Source organism: Jaculus jaculus, chromosome 16 (genome assembly GCF_020740685.1).
Source record: "Jaculus jaculus isolate mJacJac1 chromosome 16, mJacJac1.mat.Y.cur, whole genome shotgun sequence".
Taxonomy (NCBI): Eukaryota; Metazoa; Chordata; class Mammalia; order Rodentia; family Dipodidae; genus Jaculus; species Jaculus jaculus.
Window position 1 is genome coordinate 33,192,231 of NC_059117.1, and position 17,253 is coordinate 33,209,483.

The window sequence follows — 17,253 nt, forward strand, 5'->3', positions numbered from 1 at the left end:
TCCCCAAACTAGAATACAGCTGAAAGAGGGAAGTATTTCACTCTACTTCTTTGAGAAAAATCACCCAGTACATTTGAAAAATAAGAAAGACATAGGTCAATTTCTTCATGATTGAACCTCAGGTTGATCCCCTGTTCATTTCAAGGCAGGGATTCATTGACTTTCTCCTTTGTTTTCTCTTTTCCCTGTGAGAAATAGATGAGCATAAAATCAAATTCTAATGTTTCAAAAGAAAATAACAATGCCCTTATAGAAAAAAAAGTAGTTCTAAATTTAGTGAAGATAGGGGGATTTCTTAGCACCAGTTTCATTGTGACTTTTTTTTTTTTTTTTTTTTGGTCCATTCACTTCTATACTCTCTGTTGTTTTATTGTTTTGGAGGACAAAAAAAAAAAAAAAAAAAAAAGCCATAGCATTTCAGTTAGTAGAATTACATATAGATTCTTTTTAAAAAGGAGGAATATTGACTAGGTAGAAAAAGTTCTCACTCTGTTACTCATGAATATACATGCCAGCCAAGCTTAGTATATCTTGATGATAGCCTAAAATCAGAATTAGTTATTATAGTAAACCAAAAGAAGTGAAAGGATACAGCTCCAATGAGAAGAGATTTGTAAATAAGGACTTACATAAACAATTAATAAGATAAGTCTGACAGTTTTCCCTCTGATTGGATTTTTGGACAAAGTCTGAGAAGTGTGACAGTAACAATGTGTTCCATTTTCTCCTGCACGACTATGTGAAACAAAACTCTTTTGCAGGAAACACAGCCTTTGCCATAACCTGGTCTTTGTTCTTTAAGTTTACAGCCTTTGCCTGCTTCCACTGCTTAAATTTGACCTAGCCAGGTATAAATAGTTTGGTGTTAAATTCCTTACTTTGTTCACAAACAACCTCCATCCAAGGCTGTTTTATTGAGGGTTTTGTTTTGATCTAAAGTTCTTTAAACTTTAAAGCAAATAAGGCTAGGCTTTCTCTAGACACCCACCAGTTTTCTTGAGAAGGGGTAAGCTGTTTGCCTTTGATGAGCCCTTCCCTTGTTTGTGCTTACTAAGCAAAGGTATTGCAGCAGGATCTGCAGTCATGGAAATGCTGTCCTTTTTTGCTGAATTGATAAGGGACTGATAAAAGAGCTCAGTTATTTATGATACACTTGAATGGTACCTTGCCCAACTGACACAAAGAAACAGTCTTTTGGCACATTTGGGTAAGAACAATTTCTTACCTTATCTTTTGTTGCCCAACCAGATATCCAGTCAGGTGTTCTGATGGGATTTGAATTCATTTCATTTGTATCATCTGACAACTCGATATGCAAATTCCATATTTTATGCAGTCATGTGACCATCAGATAACAGAGGATCTTGCCACACATGCTCTACCTCATAATTCCTTGAGTACCCGCTATGATATAATTGTAGGAACTTCTTGCACACACAGAGTAATACAAGGCAGACTTTTCATTCATTGATCGTGGGCAGGGTCAAAGCAGACCTCCCATGGAAGTTCCCAGATATGCCCAGTTCACTTCATGTGTACCTCACTGTAATGGAGAGAAAACAGGTGGCCTTGTACAGATGACTCTGGAGGAAAGTCTGGCTTCCCACTGGTATATTGGATATCCAATGTGTCACAGATATGTGTGACTTGCACTTACAAGAAAAAGAGAAAGGAGGAAAAAAATAAATATCTAAGTAGTTGTTACAAGTTCAGCCAAAAGTACTTAAAGGACAAATTACTAATTTGCCTAACCCATTGATCAGTACAAGGCTAATGGAACTCCTAAGCTACTTAGATCCCATGTATTAGAGTTGATGTTCTGTATGTTTTCACACACTCATATTTCCCCCATACATTTTTACCAGTTCAAGCACTCCTTTGGCTCAGTGATTAGTCACATCTGGCATGAAGGGTCACTTAGAGCAAGGCATTTCATGCATTTGCCAGGATTAAAGCACAGGGTAGTGTGTTTTCTTCAGTTAGTGGTTGGATGGATGCTGAGATGGCAAAGACTCTGTCCTCAGCCATGGGAATACAGAAGAGAGCTGAATAAAGTCCTGCTCTCATCATACTTATATTCTGGTAGAGGAGGAAAAGATTATGTATGCATGCCTATGCAAGGAATATGTGTGAAAGATAAAAAGCAGAAATACAGCAGTGATTGAATTGACATAGAATGCTGAACTGTTCACACATACATACATTGCCTATTCTCATAAAGATCTTTTTTGTTTTTGTTTCTATGCTCTTCTTAAAATATTCTGTGATATTTCCTACAGTTTAGCTTATTTTGGAAAGGTGTGGAAGGGAATACATGTTGGGGTTTCAAGTTGATAACTAATGGGACTTTTTCACCTTTTTTGCTAGTGAAGATAATAAAATTCTCATATAGTGCTAAGTGGCAGATTTGTACATCAGTGAGTGGGTAAGAATGCAGTAGATAAAAGGCTGATACTCGATACTAGGAGCAAAGTAAAATGAGTTGATACTAAATGAGATGACTACAGCATGTTTCTCAGTGTCAAGGACTTGTCTACCATGCTCTCATCTGCCTTTCTCCTTTGGGTAGAGAAAGCCTCCATGATGCCTCACTGAAAGAGTTCCCTTTTTCCAAACTTTCACTCTCAACAGACTCTCATTAGGCCCTTCAGATTGGCCCAGCCCAAACCTCCATCCCATATTACCACATGCCTTATCCTCTGTGCCTTGTTCATGCCCTGTCTCCACACTCACCTTGAGGGGAGAGACTGCCTGATGATTCTGTCTCCAGGGCTTGGCACACAGTAGGTTCTAATAAACCATCTGGAGTAAATAACCTCCTGAATTATGTGAGGAGAACAGTAAGCTGTTTAAAATTAAGCCAGCTAAGCAACTAAGCCCTGGCAGTGCTAATCTTTACTACAATTTGAACTTAGAGAAGGGAATGTGTCTTCTAAAAGTGGTTGCCCTATGTATGACACTTTTTCTTTTTAATTCTAAGCCTACTAGAGAAAGCAATCTCTGGACCTGCCAGGCAGATGTTAAGGATCAAAGTCTTTGTATTCTTTAATCTTATCTCCTTAAATGTGTTTTACTTAAAAAAAAAAAAAATCTGTTGCAGTTCTTTCCATGGTTGGCAAAAACAATATATATATATATATATATATATATATATATATATATATATATATATATATATATATATATATATGTATGTATGTATATATACACTATGAGAAGTAATTCTATTTTCCCCCTAAATGATTTCCATTTAGATTACATAAACTAGAAGATGTAGTCTAAAATGACCAATGTTGGGCTGGAGAGATGGCTTAGCGGTTAAGCGCTTGCCTGTGAAGCCTAAGGACCCCGGTTCGAGGCTCGGTTCCCCAGGTCCCACGTTAGCCAGATGCACAAGGGGGCGCACGCGTCTGGAGTTCGTTTGCAGAGGCTGGAGGCCCTGGCGCGCCCACTCTCTCTCTCTCCCTCTATCTGTCTTTCTCTCTGTGTCTGTCGCTCTCAAATAAATAAATAAAATTTAAAAAAAAAATACCTTTTAAAAAAATAAAATAAAATAAAATGACCAATGTTGTTTAAAATAACCAAATACTTCAAAGAGTAATAAAAGACAGAGTATCTATTTAATCACTTAAGTCACTATTTATTCTGGCTTTCTTATATCTCAAACTTTATGGCAGGCACTCTACTGAGGTTTAGAGTTAAGAAAACTAACAATGGTTAAGATTTGTGAAGGACGTCAGTATGCCTTCCTCCTAGACAGACGGTATGGAGATATCATATACCCTTTAATGCTACAGCTCTCTGAGTCAAGTGCCATGTTCTCATATTATAGCTAAACAAACATTACTTTACAAAATGTAACTTCTTCAAGTTCCCTTAGCTAATAAGTAATAGAAGTGGAATTCAGACTTGAGTAGGTTTGGCTCAGCATTCTGAATCACCATCATAGACTGCCATCTACAGGGGACCAGAGTTCTGAACTAACCGTGTCCCAACCAGGGCAGGGAATTCATGGCATGTGCCCTTCTATCTTCCAGTCGCTTCTAGATCATTTCCAAAATCTTGCCTCAGCATCCCAAAGCTACTTTCAGGACTTTCCTTTATGGGAAAACCATGCCTCTTACGTACCAAATTCTAGGCACAGGTGGCCCAAGGGTCAATGATGCGGAAGCAAACAGAGCTTGGATGTGCAGGCAAATGGCAGGCCGCCTGCAGTGCAGGGTAAGTCTAGAGCTGGGGGAGGAAAAGGCAGGTCCAAGACGAAGGAGCAGTGCTTCACACACTGCTAAGTGCCCAGCCAAAGCAACCAGCTAACAGATTTGGCATCACTAAGACATAATTCTCTGACAGAAGTCAGTTGAAAGGAGGAAAGGTTTACATTAGCGCAAGGCTTCAGTGGTTTTAGCCCATGGTTGGCTGGTCCCATCACTTACAGCAGGTGAGGCAGGATATGATGGCCACAGGAATCTGTGGAAGAGGAAGCTGCTTATGTCATGGTAGCCAAGCGAGACACACGCGCGCGCGCGCGCACACACACACACACACACACACACACATACACATGCATGCGCACACGGTGAACAAAATAATACCTTTCACTAAGGACATCCACCCCACCCCCCACTGTGACCTACTTCCTCCAGATGGGCTTTACCACCTGCTGGCCCATTCAGATGTGAGTTCATCTGGTAAGCTGTGGAAGAAGTGAGGCCTGCATGACCCCAGCATTGCTCTAGACCTCTCCTCTGAGCTCAGGCCCATGCCCTCTGCCCATAGATCTTTAAGGAAAACTTCATATCCAACGCATGACAAACTCCTTTTGCTTGGTGATTTCTTGTCCTGGTTTGTAGGAACTATATTTTTTGTTTATTTTTATTTATTTATTTGAGAGCAACAGAGAGAGAAAGAGGCAGACAGAGAGAGAATGAGCGTGCCAGAGCCTCCAGCCACTGCAAACAAACTCCAGACGCATGCGCCCCCTTGTGCATCTGGCTAATGTGGATCCTGGGGAATCGAGCCCCTCAGGCTTCACAGGCAAGTGCTTAACCACTAAACCATCTCTTCAGCTCTGGTTTGTGGTAACTAGTAAACATTGGTTCCTGTTATACCCACCTCTGTCTGCATGCTTACCTTTGTCCCTGAGAACGTGAGGGCAGGCTTTTCCACTAGTTTCAATATCATGGGAGGGTGGGGCAGACAAATCATGGCAGCTTCATGGAGAACTGCGTAAGGACAAAGACTTCACACCACGGAGATTTTCTATTTCAGTAAATAAAGCCCTTTTGGCAAATTCCAACATAGGAGCATGTTGCAGTCAGGTTCACACTGCTGGTTGAAATCACCCGACCAAGAGCAGCTTGTGGGAAAAAAGAGGTTTATTTTGGCTTATGGGCTCGAGGGGAAGCTCCACGATGACAGGGAAAACGACAGCATGAGCAGAGGGTGGACATCACCCCTGGCCAACATAAGGTGGACCATAGCAAAAGGAGAGTGTGCCCAACACTGGCAAAGGGAAGCTGGATAAGCCTGCTCTCAACAATACACTCCCTCCAGGAGGCATTAATCCCCAAGTGTCCATCAGCTGGGAATCTAGCATTCTGAACACCTAAGTTTATGGGGGACACCCGAATCAAACCACCACAGAGCAGATTACACTGAGTTCCAGCCTCTTGCAAATAATATTCTGATGTAAGCCAGTATGTGCATATTCTTAAATTAGTTTTACTTTTTATTTCCTGCTATTAATTTAAAGCTTGTCGTCACAGGAAAGACATGAGTGAACTGAATTTGGCCAAATTATTCAACTGGCATATATTTAGTAACCGTAAGTGAATGAGTATGTAGCAAAACACCACCCTACCTACCGTCTGTGGAGTGAAAGGTTTTTTTTTTCAGCTGAAAAATCAGCCTTGCTGTCACCTTTTTTCTACTTTCACAGGCAGTAGATTAGCATAATTTATACCTCAAAGATAACTGTAATGAAAGTAGGATGATTTCCACTGGGATTTTATAATTTAACTGGTACAATTTTATCAACTCATGAGAATGTGGGGACTACATCTTCTAAGATTCTCTGAACACACACACACACACACACACACACACACACACACACACACACACAAATATCTCCATGAAGCATTTTTCTTAAATTTTATTCCTATGTGTGAATACTATTATTATTGTTATTATGTGTTTATGCATCATGCGCATTCATGGGTGTGGATATGTGAGTGCAAGTGAGCCGCAGAGTGCGTGTGGAGTTCAGAGAACAACTTTCAGGCTGCTCCTCCCCTCCTCCCTGCATTTGAGGCTGGGCTTATCACGTTGTGTTCTGCTGTTCTTTGCTGGGCTTGCCTGAGCTTTTGAGAAATTCTCTTGCCTCCACCTCCCATCTGACCATCAGTATCAGCTGACTGGGATTACAGCAGCCTGCCATAGCTACAGGATTTATTTATTTATTTACTTTTCAGTTTTTTTGAGGTAGGGTCTCACTCTAGCCCAGGCTGACCTGGAATTCACTATGGAGTCTCAGGGTGGCCTTGAACTCGTGGCGATCCTCCCACCTCTGCCTACTACGTGCTGGGCTTAAAGGTGTGCACCACCACGACTGGCTTAGCTACAGGATTTTTACATGGGGTCTGGGGAGCAAAGTGGTATTCTGGTTTGAGCAAGGAGCACTTTATCCATCCCTCCCACCCCTTCCCTGGGATATTTTAAGTGCCTCCAACTAAAATTCATTTAGGAAATAAAATTAAAATCGCTGGTTTAAGATTATGATATTAGGGCTGGAGAGATGGCTTAGCGGTTAAGTGCTTGCCTGTGAAGCCTAAGGACCCCGGTTCGAGGCTCGGTTCCCCAGGTCCCACGTTAGCCAGATGCACAAGGGGGCGCACGTGTCTGGAGTTCGTTTGCAGAGGCTGGAAGCCCTGGCGCGCCCATTCTCTCTCTCTCTCCCTCAATCTGTCTTTCTCTCTGTGTCTGTCACTCTCAAATAAATAAATAAAATTAAAAAAATTATGATATTAAATTATATGCTATTATCACATATACTCAACGTTATTTTCAAAGGTGCTTTTCTTTTGAGTGCTATTAATTCAAATTATTGAAAGTTTATATTTGAAAACAGTGCATAAGCTCTTAAGAAATGGCTGCTCATTCTGACCTTTAGCAATAAGCCACACTACAATTCGTTTCAGGCTTGCTGCTACTTTTTGCAATGCATTTCGTGGTTGTCTTGATCTATTTTTCTTTGACAAATACTTGTCAATGACAGAGTCTGCTGTCATTCTAGGTAAGTGTTGGTACTGTCTGATTAGTCTAGAGGGTCTTCCGAAAAATCACAGCACATAGATAGTAGAGTATGGAACCAGAGCTGTCAAAGACAAGGTTAAACCAAAGGCCTTGGGTAGGATTACGCTTCAGATAGAGAAGGGCTGGCGATGTGGAGGATGAGAGGATATCTCTGACAATTGTGCCAATCTGTCTTATTAGATAGGTTGAGATATGCAGTGGATTACTTCCAAGAAGGTATTGATGTTTTGTTCAGCAGTGGACTTAATTTCCACTGATATTTCAATAGGGGCTGAGATGTGAAATGAAGCCATGGTTGAAAGTACAACTGGTCCACATGTGCATGTGATTCTCTGTTCTCCTTAGATTTACACCACCAATAGCTGCCCAGGTACAAGCACTGCTTCCAGTGGGGACCGTATACTTATTACTCTCTAGTTACTGTTGCAGGTACTCAGTTAAAAAAAAAAAAAGGTTCTGAGTTGAAAGCTTTATTTTCATGGAATGAATGGTCACTACATTCCTACAGGAGGCTTTAGAACATTCAATGGTCAAAAAGAAAGTAATTAAAAGTAAAACTCAAAGTCTCTTTTAAAAGATTGGGTTGACAAATGCACCTCAAGGAGTGCCAGACTAGGGGTGCCCTTCCTAACTGCCGACTGGAAAGGAGCTGAGTAGCCTGGCTGGCTGTGCCTAGTCATGTAAGGTATTCATTGACTGCAGGAGGACAGAGCGCAGGAACGCTGTGGGCTGGCCAGGGATTGCTGCAGAACTGGCTGTTCTAGTTGAAGACAAAGAAGTCATTGTAGCAAACTTCATTGTTGGCAGAAAAATGATGGAAATGGTCTCTTAGTACAAGGCATACCTCCCAAGGTATTGCTCTGCTGTCTTTTTGTGCATTTGGTTTGGGTTTTTATAGTAAATTGAAAACAAGTGGATCATACTGTATAAAAGAAAACCCTGAACAAATGATACCTGAAGCCCAAGATAAAAGAAAATTTATCTGAAAGTTGAAAACATTGAAAACAAACAAACCAGCAAACGTAAATTCACAAGAATGAAGTCACAGTTTCAAGCATCCTAAGTTCGAGTTTAAAAAAAAAGTCTCTTTTATGAACATTTTTTTAACTTTTTTTTTTAAATTTATTTATTTGAGAGTGACAGACACAGAGAGAAAGACAGATAGAGGGAGAGAGAGAGAATGGGTGAGCCAGGGCTTCCAGCCATTGCAAACGAACTCCAGATGCGTGCGCACCCTTGTGCATCTGGCTAACGTGGGACCTGGGGAACCGAGCCTTGAACCGGGGTCCTTAAGCTTCACAGGCAAGCGCTTAACCGCTAAGCCATCTCTCCAGCCCTTTTATGAACATTTTGACAGCCTATATGATCACAGTGACAGACTTCTGAGGTTGGCAATAGAAATATAAGGACTAAATGTTATTTGGACCAGCATAAGGGGTTGTAGCATAAAGGGTGCTTTGTGTAAAATCTACACCCTGCTGTGGGCAGAGTCTGCAGGATCTGAGAAAGGGTGGGAGACAAAGAGAGGCTCCTAAGGATGGCTAAGGATGGCGTGCTCCCTGCTGAAGGCAGCAGAGGACAGCCTGAGGATGTGGCTCTTTACTCCCTACTGGGGTGCTCATGATGGCAATACCGACATCCAGAGCTAAGCTTGCCTCCTTGGAGGACAGCACAACTCACTCTTCTGGATTAACTGGTGTCAGGCTTGCTGGGACAGAGGTTGACTTTGGGACATTAGTCAATCTTCTGGGAGAAATTCTGTCTCCCAGTGGTGAATTTGTTCTAGGCAAAAATGACAAGTGCTGTTTCTGAATGAAAGGCCGGGCCAGGGTAGAAACCATCTGCTCAGGATTACCACTGCGTGTTACACTCCTCTTCCCTGGAGATATGCACTTCTTAAATATTTTCTAGAGGCTGTGGGATTTTTTTTTCTTATGTAGTAGACATTTACAATACTTTTAGGTTGAATTTTTCAACAAAGTTCCCTTGTGCAGAACGCAGATGTTCTTAGCTGTTTGCACTAACTAGAAACTTCTAACCTATGTTAAGGAACATTTAACAACAATTATAATAGATTGTATAAAGCTGTTATTATCTCAGCACAACAAAAACCTAAAGATCCTCAAATATCCTAAAAATTACAGAATCTCAGTTTATTTAGGCTCACCTATAGTCAAGTGTCACTCTTACAGAATACTTTTCTAGAAGGAATTTGGGTTCTAAAGAATTTTCTTCTAATAATGTATAATCACTTTCCTAGAGCTTTAAGATTGTTGTGCAGAAAGAGGCCCAAGATGGTCCAAGTGGTCATAGAATTTCAGGTTATCACATGGTTCCCATTTATCCAGTGAATCTCTAAGGAGATACTCAAAAATACTGTAACTGTCAGGAAATTCCAGAATCCAGAGGGATTTTCAAATCATATACATATGCGAAGGATATTTGGTTCAAGGTTATGATCCATTTCTTTTGTCACTTGTTTACATCCACAAGCAAAGTTCTGCGTGCTTCAGATTTGCCCAGAAGGCAAGGATCCAATGACCACAGGCCCTCACCACATGCAAGAGCACAGAGTCTTAGAAACACTGAGTTTGGACTTTGAAAGTCATTCATTTGGGAATAGAGCAGAACCTTTCAGACAAGAGTGATAGATAAGTAGAGTGACCTCCATGTGGATCACAGATCTGCATCATGGGTCTGAGATGGTGGGGAGGCATTCCACAGCCTTAGTCATGTAGCATGTGGCTCCTTTGTTATCCATTCAACTTTGACTTGGTAGTGTGAAAGGCAGTGTGGAGTCTCCAACCAAAACTTTGAAAATGAACCTGAAGGGTGCTAGTAGGTGTTGCGGTAGGAAAGACACCTGAGGTCTGAAGGGAAAATGAATAGGAACAAAGGGTTCAGGAACCCGAGAATGAACACGGGGCACTGGAGATGAGGGAATCATTTCATATCTCTGAAAAGGTTGCTGGTAGGGGCCACGTGTTACTGATGTCGGGTGGCCTGGCTACCAATAAAATCCTAATGAGACACTGTGCTGTTTCACAGACAGCATGCATCTGGGAGGCAGACAGAATAGAGGTACCCTCATGTAATAAAAGCCCCCCCAAATTCCTCAGTGACATTTTCCCTGACCCTCCTCGTCTCCTCTTGATGTGACAAGCTCTTGTTGTCTAATGTCACAATACCCTGCCTTGTTCCTTTTCATGGTATCATTGTTAAGGTTCTCTTTAATGTCACATTTGGCGGTGACTCCATAAACTTCACACGGTGTAGCCCTAAAACACTGTACAATAGTGGGTATTACCAGAAATTTCATAAACAAAAAAAACATGTTACCAAAATTATGACAACTTCAAAATTCCTGGCGAAGTGGAATACATTGCTCTCTATTCCCAAATGACTTGCTAATTTCTCCTTTGGATAAACCCTTGTCCATATTTACTTCTATTGCCAGACTTTTAAAAATCATTTTTAGTTTGTTTTATTTATTTGAGAGAGAAAGAGAGGCCAATAGGGAGAGAGAGAGGGATAATGGGCATGCCAGAGCCTTTAGCCACTGCAAACAAACTCCAGCTGCATGTGCCACCTGTGAATCTGTCTTATGTGGGTCCTGGGAAATCAAAACTGGGTTCTTTGGCTTTACAGGCAAGTGTCGTAATCACTAAGCCATCCCTCCAGCCCTATCACCAGATGTTCATAATAGTAACTGAGCTATCCACAGGAAGGTACAAAACAGTGAACCTGGTTACCTGAGCTACTTGTGAAAGGTGATGTTAAATAATTAAAGTCTATAATCATTCACATTCTAATATTTTTGGAAAATATTTACAATGTACATGTACACTCTCATACACTAGTAAGTGCATCATTTAAATGTTCTTTGGCAACTGACGAAAGTCTCACACTTACCATTTGATCAGATTCGTGAACCCACAGTTTAAGTCAATAAAACAGAAAGGATTGCTTGGGAAAACCTTCAATGTATTTGCCCTTGCTGCCACGGGGATTCTCTATGGGCAAGAAACTGGCTCTGGGGATCCCTGACTACCCAGTACAAGACAGTGTATGGGGCTCGGGAAAAGCCTTGGCCTCCCTGTGTTTTACTGCATTAGCGTTCAGAGTCAAATAGGATAGAGGACAAATAAATGTGCTCTGATGCAAGCCAGAGCTGCAAAGTCTTTATAAATATTATGCTTACTTTTAGTTTTTCCTCTCCCTTACAGAGAGTTAGAGTGCGGAGCCCTGGTTAACGGGAAGCCGCAACTGCTTTAAGTTTACAGTGCACAGGGTCCCCTTTCCTCGGGTACAGTGCTCCCAGAGATCGTCACGATATGCATGGACATGAAGTGCTGTATAGAGTTTGCATCCTGTACCCTCACGGCACACACAATTGTCTGCAGTATATTTAGCCATTCATGGGAACTATTAAAAAGAGAGTTAATTTATCAGTTTTGTAGACCAGGGGTGAAACTTGTTGGATAAAACTCAGGTACAGCCTGTGGGAGAAAACACTCTGGTCTTGTTAGGGAACAGTACAGACCTGCCCGTCGGTGAGGCGAGCGCAGTGTCCGGGCCAGGCTTCTCCCAGGGAGGCAGGCTGAGCGCTTGAGTGGTTTGACAGGAGGGGATACCGGTTGGACAAAGCTACACAAGTGACACAAAACACATCAACCAAGAGAGTGGAGGAACACAAAAGCACACAGGGCATTGTGACCAACGCAGGGAAAATACCCATTCAGCCTCTCATTCCACACATGTGTTTACAATACATCTGATATTCCCTTGAGCTGTGACTCACCCTTTCCCCCCCCCCCCCCCACTGAGAGTGGACATTCTTGTGGCAGGAGGAAGACACTGAGCAGCAAGCATAAAGGACAAGGTTGTGTAGTATGTTGGACAGAGCCCTGTGTCTGGCAGTGTCTCTAGAGAAAAACCAACTCAGATGAGGGGTGAGGAGTGCTGGACAAAGGGGAGGTTAATGAAGCTGATCTGAGTCATGTCCCTAAGCCATGGGGAGGGAAATATGGCCAAAATCATTTCTTTCTCAGTGTGTCACTTTAAAGGGGAAATGTGACAGTTAAACATCCACTGTAATCTATAATTTTCACGGAAGGATAGTAAGCAGTCATTTAATAAATATCTTTCATACTTTGGCCTTTTGGATTTATCCTTTGTAAGGCACAAGTTGACAAAGTTGATGAAACTGGAGGAGAATTCTCTTTCCTCTGAGTTACTCAGCTGTGGAGGATCTCCTTTCACGACTTGTGTTAGCTGATCAAATACATTATTCCATTTTGGATAAGGAAATCGGCCTGTGGCCAACTCATACAACGTGATCCCCAAACTCCAGACATCAGAGTGGACATCATAGCCTTGTCGTGATGCACTTGGGTCTATTCTTTCAGGCGCCATGTATGGCCTACACCCAGCGTCTCTTGTCTTGGCAATGGAGTCTACAAGCTGTCCACTAATGCCAAAGTCACAAAGTTTAATATTTCCACTTCTGTCCAGAAGAATATTGGAAGGTGTGATATCTCTGTGAATAATTTTCAAGTTTTCTTTTAAGTGGTTCAGTGCTTTCACAGTTGCTAAAGTGATTTTGCCTAAAATTTCTTCTGGAATAACATCATCTAATACACTGTATACATACTTGTAAAACTTATCAAACGAGGTAGACATGAGTTCCATACAGATCCAACAGTCACCCTCTCTGAATAGTGCACCATAAAACTGAACAATGTACGGGCAATCACTACTACGCATTACTACATCCAAATCCATAAGAAGTTGTTTTTGTTCTTTTTCATCCACTGTTGACCGTATTCTTTTAACTGCTATTATTTGCCCACTTGGTTTGTGGACCATTTTGTTGACAGAACCATAAGCTCCTCGTCCAATCTCTCCAAGGTCTTTCAAGTCCTCAGCAGTGAAATCCCAGTGTTGCCCAGGGGAGATCTTCAGTTTTCCTGACGACTCAATGCTGTGTGTTCTCACTCTCTCTATGTGTGGGTTCTGGACTCCTGTATTGGGATTCAGGGTAAAACCTTGCTGTAGATTTGACAGGAGGATTTGCAAAGTTCAACTTCAGTGCTTTGCGTTTACCCTGCATGCTGCTGACGGCCGGGTGACCGGGAGCCGGGGACCCTACCGGGCCGGGGGTACCTCCGCCGCCCTGGTGCCGCCGCCGCCAATCGGGCTTGGAGCGGCCATTGTTGGGATTGAGGAGCCCAGCGGAGCCGCGGCGGCTGCAATGCCTAATAAATATCTTTCAGCAGTGATTGCAGTGAGCACTATTCACGCCACATTAAAAAACAACAACAACAAAAGAAAACCCTTAGGGAATGAAAATTCTTTATTTATTTATTTATTTATTTATTTATTTATTTATTTATTTATTTATTTATTTATTTGAGAGTGACAGACATAGAGAGAAAGACAGATAGAGGGAGAGAGAGAGAATGGGTGCGCCAGGGCTTCCAGCCTCTGCAAACGAACTCCAGACGCGTGCGCCCCCTTGTGCATCTGGCTAACGTGGGACCTGGGGAACCGAGCCTCGAACCGGGGTCCTTAGGCTTCACAGGCAAGCGCTTCACCGCTGAGCCATCTCTCCAGCCCGGAAATGAAAATTCTTGTCAAGAGTACCATGTTTTCCTGAGGGGAGGAAACCAAACAAAAACTAGATATATGGTTGTAAGTAATTATCTAGCATGTTAGAGAGGCACACAATGGAAAAAAGCAGAGGAAAGGAGGGAGCCGTTGCCAGTTGCCATTTCATGCCCATTAGAAGGGCCTGTGCCCATTAACACAGGTGATGTTTGAGCAAGTACCTGAAGGCAGTGGGAGAGTTGGCTTTGCTGATAACTAGCTGGAGGATAAAGACTAGAGGAGATGCCAAGAGACAGTAGGCAGGAGGAGGGAAGAACAGGGAGCGGCCTATTGTTGGTGTCTGGAGCCTAGGTTTACTTTAGAGAGAATGGAAGGAATAAGCAATCAGAGAAGATGGTGTGCGCCATCAGGACTGTAGCATGGCAGGAATTACTGATAATGGCCTCTCCTAAAGTTGTATCCATGGAAGAGAGTGACAAAATTAAGGCAGTTGAAACAATAATATGGGAAGAGGAGAACAAGAAAGCAGGGCATGTAGATGTTGCAAAGGTGATCTGTACACATACTGAAGTGGACAAAAATTTAAATAGTAGTATTGGATAGATTGACAGTTAGCAAGCAGTTACAGTTTTTGAGAGACTGAGATGGGTATATGCCCTGGGGTCATTGTATCGCACTAAGTGCCTGAAAACTCACTGTAGCAATGAAATAACTTGTGTAAGTAAGGTCAAAGCTAGGTGGGTCCTTAGACATGAGGAACCGAGGATGCTATGCAAATGTCAATAAGGGAGACACCATCCAGTTCCAGGCCCAAACATGAGGGCTTTGGGAGGAACACTGATATCACTCTCAAGGTCAGCAATGAAAACACAATCCTTAGGAAAACCAGGATTCTATGAGGACAAGGAGGCAAAGGGAACCTTGTGGAAAGACTGAGATACACTTGATTCTGCAGGAAGGGCACCAGAGACTTGCCAGGAGATGTAAATGAAATGGAAGGCAGAGGAAAAGCCTTATATGGATTAGCATTTGGAGGTCATGGTGAGGGCAAGCTTGAGAATCTTGTAGAGGTTGTTGTAACCAAGGATCAGTGAAATTACCTTTGAGAAATTCAAAGTAGACAGTGGTGGTTGTCTAGCGAGTGAGGAGGACAAAGGGAATCTCTGAGGCTTGCTCGTGTTTCCTACAGAAGTAAGGAGAGAGCTGCGGGAAAGCAGGGTCTCACTCCAGTCTAAGAGGCTTACTGCCTGCTTCCTCCATGATTGGATTTCTTTGGGAGTCTTGGACTACCCTTGACTCCAAGTAATGAGGCTGATTGTCTGAAGAGATGTTAGCAGGACTTTCAGTAACAGCAGAAGGTACCATAGACAGCACTTTGGACGACTTTCCCAATGACCCAATATTGTTTCTTCCCTGGGAGAATTTGGTCCTTGTTAAATACCTTTACGCATATAGCATATACTTTACAAGCACATACAGAATAATTAAACAAAAACACAACTAAATGATAGCCACGCACATAAGTGTACAGAGTATAAGAATTACAATACAAATTCTCTAAGGAATTGAAGGCAGGAGGGAGGACTTATTTGGTAGTGGAGATGTAGGATAGGTGGCATGTGTACACACTAGATGCTGAGGGACTAGTACGAAACCACTGGGAAGGGGTCATCACCAGACACCAAACCCACTGACAACTTGACCTTGGACTCCCCAGCCTCTAGAACAGTGTGCAATACATTTTTTTTACTACCAAATTACCTAGTCTAAGGTTTTTGTTGTAACAGGTTGAGAAGACTAATCCTTTTTAGCGCTTTTCAGGTGATGGGAAATTACACAAGGATTTTGGAGTGTGCTTTTTTGTGTGTCTGTTTTTCTATAATTGTTCATTGTCATAGCAATGTGTTTACACTGTATCAGGAAGTAGATAGAAACAACATGCTTAAAGACTGGGTGTAGGAGATGATAAGGGAGTTGTTATGATATAACAAATGACAAGCTACCAAGGTCTACACTACAATAGGACCAGAAAGGTAAAAAGGAGAGTCCATGAATGCTGATGATAAAGTAAAGCTGTGACTGATAGGTTGTTGGGCCCACAGTGGAGAGAACATATGTTGACCACAACATTTCAGCCAGAAAAAAAAAAAAAAAAAAACTGGGAAAATAAGGTAATTAACAGAAATATGTCATCCAGGTTAGGAAGAGGAACATTTGTGGGTTTTGAAGACACATCAGGAATCTTAAGGGGGATGCCCAGCAGAATACAGAAATACTGTCACCAGACAAAAACATGGTGAGAATTTGGCACTGAAGGTGCTAATTTTGTGTTCATGTATGAGGAGAGGGCTCAGAGTTTTGGGAGTTCGTAAAGCCTCAAGGCATGGAATGTACAAAGAGGAATAGCTATGAGAACGGGACGAGGAACTGCAGCTGAACGGGCAGCAGTTCATCCAAAGACTTTTCTTTCTGTGTCATATCCCTCTGCTCACACCAGTGAATTTCTACATAAAGCAAACCTGCACAACTTCTCAGGACACGAGCATAACAGCAAGCCTCTTTCTTACCTTCATAAACCAAACCTCACAGTCCATAGTTCGTACTGCATTCATGCCTTTCAACTCTGACCAGAACAGTCCATCACGCTGTACTTACAGCACTGCAAGGCATCTCTTAAGCCAAGGTTTCAAAACGTTCCACATTCCTCTTGACAGTCAGCTCCAAAAGGCGAAAGCCGCACAGTCAGGTGTCTGGCAGCAATCCCACTCACCAGTACCACTTTACTGATGCAGTCAGATTCTCATTGCTGGTAGAAATCACCCAACCAAGAGCAGCTTGTGGGAAAAAAATAGGTTTATTTTGCCTTACAGGCTTGAGGGGAAGCTCCATGATGGCAGGGGAAAACAATAGCATGAGCGGAGGGTGGATATCACCCCTTGGCCAACATAAGGTGGACCATAGCAACAGGAGAGTGAGCCACACACTGGCATAGGGAAAACTGGCTATAACACTTATAAGCCGGCCCCCAACAGTACACTCCCTCCAGGAGCCGTTAATTCCCAAATCTCCATTAGCTGGGAATCTAGCCTTCAGAACACCTAAGTGTATGGGGGACATCTGAACAAAACCACCACAGAGAGTGTCCACTCAATGTTCAGACATAGCTAATTGCTAGGAGCTGGGTACCAAGGAAACAACATGACCTTTAAGGAGAGTAACTCTTCCTACACAGTAAAAAAGAGAATAGAGACATTCTCTGTACTATGAAGGTGAACTTAGGGATTTCTTAAGTAGGAAGACTTGGTAAAATCTTTTCTTTGAGGGCTCAAA

At 42.3% G+C, this 17,253-nt stretch overlaps 1 protein-coding gene and 1 pseudogene across 2 annotated transcripts in view; one reads left to right on the plus strand and one right to left on the minus strand.

The window, feature by feature from the left end:
• Nucleotides 1-17,253, plus strand: part of Itgb8 (integrin subunit beta 8) — a 99,429-nt gene that overhangs the window by 5,267 nt on the left and 76,909 nt on the right. The gene's annotated exons all lie outside the window — the stretch shown is intronic.
• LOC105943679 lies at nucleotides 12,370-13,527 on the minus strand (annotated as a pseudogene).